This window comes from Cervus elaphus, chromosome 18 (genome assembly GCF_910594005.1).
Source record: "Cervus elaphus chromosome 18, mCerEla1.1, whole genome shotgun sequence".
Lineage (NCBI taxonomy): Eukaryota > Metazoa > Chordata > Mammalia > Artiodactyla > Cervidae > Cervus > Cervus elaphus.
Genome location: NC_057832.1, coordinates 109,662,864 through 109,666,183, shown reverse-complemented (window position 1 = coordinate 109,666,183; position 3,320 = coordinate 109,662,864). Strand labels below are relative to the sequence as shown.

The 3,320-nt window shown below is 50.6% G+C and overlaps 1 long non-coding RNA gene across 1 annotated transcript; it reads right to left on the bottom strand.

Moving 5' to 3' along the window:
* LOC122674305 lies at positions 1 to 2,452 on the bottom strand. Its single transcript, XR_006334949.1, has 2 exons — positions 2,391 to 2,452; positions 1 to 206 (listed from the first exon to the last, which is right to left on the bottom strand). It is a non-coding gene; the product is annotated as an uncharacterized LOC122674305 (long non-coding RNA).
* Between the last annotated feature and the right edge of the window lie 868 nt (positions 2,453 to 3,320).

The following is a 3,320-nucleotide window of genomic DNA, read 5'->3' as shown; positions in this document are numbered from 1 at the left end:
TTTTCCATGAAGAGTGTGTATTTAGAGGCATTCCATTATCGTGTTTCAATTCAGGGTCAATCACATAGTCATGAAAACCAGCTGGAGCAGGACTTCTGGGTGGGTTTCATTGCTGTTGACTATCTGAGACACTGGTGGGCAAGGGAAGGGATGAGTGGGAGCAGGTGTGGCTGGCATGTCTTGGTAACTGGCCGGAGATAGGGAATCTGAAAGAGAAGGTAGCTGTCACCACTGCTGAGACAAGGGAGAGTGAGTTCTTAGAAATTATCACACAAACCTTTTCTCACGCAGACCAAGAACAATGAGGAGATCTGCTATTTATTATTTCTTTTTGCGCATTACTATGTTCAGTTCGGGCTTCCCAGGGAGCACTAGTGGTAAAGAACCCACATGCCAATGCAGGAGATGTAAGAGACCTGGGTCGATCCCAGGGTTGGGAAGATCCCCTGGAGAAGGGCATGGCAACCCACTCCAGTATTCTTGTCTGGAGAATCCCATGGACAGAGGAACTTGGTGGGCTACAGCCCATGGGGTCACACAGAGTCGGACATGACTGAAGTGACTCTGCATGCATGCATGCATGCACACATGTTCAGTTCATCATGTGTGTTATTTGATCACTTGAATGTAAGCATCATGAAGGAAGGGACTGTATCTGTTACGTTCAATGCTGAATTCCCAGAGCCTTAGATCAGTGCCTGGCACAGAGTCATCTCTCAGTAAATGTTTGCTGACCAAAGCAACAATTCCCACAGTAGTACTAAGGTGGGACTGTACTGACTCTGTCGCAGGCAGAGATGCATGGGTACCCCTCCAATTCAAAGGAGTGCTTCATCAGGAGATGCCAGCCAGCTCCTGACTCCAACAGCCACTTCCGGTAGCTCAGATATCTTGTTTTCAGCACAAGCACCAAGCTCCTAGGAGACCACATTAATAATCAGAAGGTTGCTTGGTGAGTAGGAAAGCAGAACAAAGGTGTTGGAGAGTCTTCAGGGACATCTCCCCAGGAGGGGAGGGGAGCCCGACAGACTTCCCTGTCTCACAGAGAGTCTGTTACCCTGGACATTTCCCCTGCCCCCAACCCGGCCCTCTTTTTTTTTCCCCCCTTTGTTTTATTTTACTGGGGGGAAATTCACGTAACACAGAAGTCCATTCATCACTCGATGGATACTTGGGTTTTTCCCACCTTTTGGCTATTGTGAATAGTTCTGCAACAAACATGTGTTCATGTATTTGTTTGGGCTTCCCAGGTGGTGCTAGTGGTCAAGAACCTGCCTGCCAGTGCAGGAGATGGAAGAGACACAGTTTTGCCCCCCAGGTCAGGAAGATTCCCCCGGAGGAGGGCTTGGCAACCCACTCCAGTATTCTGGCCTGGAGAATTCCATAGACAGAGCAGCTTGGCAGGCTATAGTCCGTAGGGTCTCAGAGTCGGACACGACTAAAGCAACTCAATGCACACGCACACCTTTGTCTGAGGAGTGGACTGAGTTGTTCATGCTCACTTGTGTCTATCTGTGTAACCCCTTGGACCACAGCCCTCCAGCCTGCCCTGTCCATGGGACTGACTCTCCAGGCAAGAATACTGGAGTGGGTTGCCATTTCCTCTTCCAGGGGATCTTCCTGACCTAGGACGGAACCCGCATCTACTGCGTCTTCTGCACTGGCAGGCAGATTCTTTACCACGGAGCCACCTGGGAAACCCATTGGTTTGAGTACCTGTTTTCAATTTCTTTACGTATATACCTACGGGTGGAATCGCTAAGTCATAGGTTAATATCTACGTTTAAATTTTTGAAGCACCATCAGAGTGTTTTCCACAGAGTTTACATTATTTTATACACCTGCCCACAAGGTATGAAGCGTGCCCCCTTTCCCATGTTCCCTCCCTTTCTTCAGACAGATTCCAGCTTTTTTAGCTGTATCCATCACCTTCCAGCCAAACCTCTCAGAGGGTACCCCATGTTTCTCAGGGGTGATTGGCATCACCTGCATCAGATCCACCTAGGATATTAAGGACAGATGCCTGGAATCCACCTTGACTTATCTGGGACCAAGGCCCTAGAGCCCTTGATTGGCTGCAAGTTTCCCAAATACCTTCAAGTACTTACAGGTTTCTGTCTTAGATGACTCACTTCTTCAGGTGACCCAATCTCCTCCCTTATATGTAAATTATCCTGTAAGTTTCACTCACAGAGAGTAATCTTAGGGCCAAGTTTTAAAATTAAGACTTTTGCACGCATGGCCCAAGTTCAGTATTACATAAGAGCTGAAATGCTTTAAAGAACAAAAATATTGATGAAAGCCTACAAGAGTCCACAGACCTGGTGAATTCAGGTTGTGGTGTTTTGTTCTTTTTTTTGGGGGGGGGGGTGCAGTGGTAAAGAATCTACCTGTCATTGCAGGAAACCCAGGTTCAATCCCTGGGTCAGGAAGATCCCCCGGAGAAGGAAATGGCAATCCACTCCAGTATTCTTGCCTGGAGAACCCTAAGGACAGAGGAGCCTGATGGGCTACAGTCCATGGGGTCACAAAGAGTTGGACACGACTGAGCATGCACATTAATCACCTTGCCTAGGATTAAAAGCAAACCCACTGTGGTACAGGTTACCCCCCCCCCCAAATCCTGAGGAGAGATGCTGCGGGAGTGAACTCAGAGGAGGGCAAGGCGGGCGGAAGCTGGAACCTCAGCTCAGAGTTCAGGAGGATTGACGTGAGCTGAGAGTTCAGACGGGTGCTTGGGAGGGGCTGGAACAGGCAGAGGAGGAAGGGGAGATTCCTGGCCGAGCAAAGGTTAGTAAGGAAAGCAATAGGCAGGTGAGAAGGGCCGCTTAACTGCTGGCGCCTGTCAAGGCCAATTAACTTCCCTCCCTGGCTTGTCCAGCGACCACGCCTCACCCCCACCCAGCTGTTGCATGGGGTTGCACCACCAGCCTGCAACTTCTTCCAGGCTACAGTGAGCCTGGGGCCAACCTCCCTGACACCAGGCCAGGGAGCCGTCTCAGCTTTGGTCAACGCTGGGCTCCCTACCCGCCCCTCTGACTCTCCTTGCCCACAAACTTCACCCCTCCTCACCTGACCATAATCCTGAGAGCCCACGGTTCAGTAGTCCTGCAACCAAAGCTCACCACTGGTTGTCCTTCCTACCACGGAGCTAATTACCTGACCTGCATGGGCGGAATGTGGACTGAGTTGTTTTGCTGGCAGATTCAGGCAGACCCGCCCTTCATTCTCGTGGCCCCTGGACAGATGTGAAAGGGCTTGTCATCCGAAGGGGCTCTGGGTGGCAGCAGACCCGACAAGCCAGGGGCAGCTGACGTGGG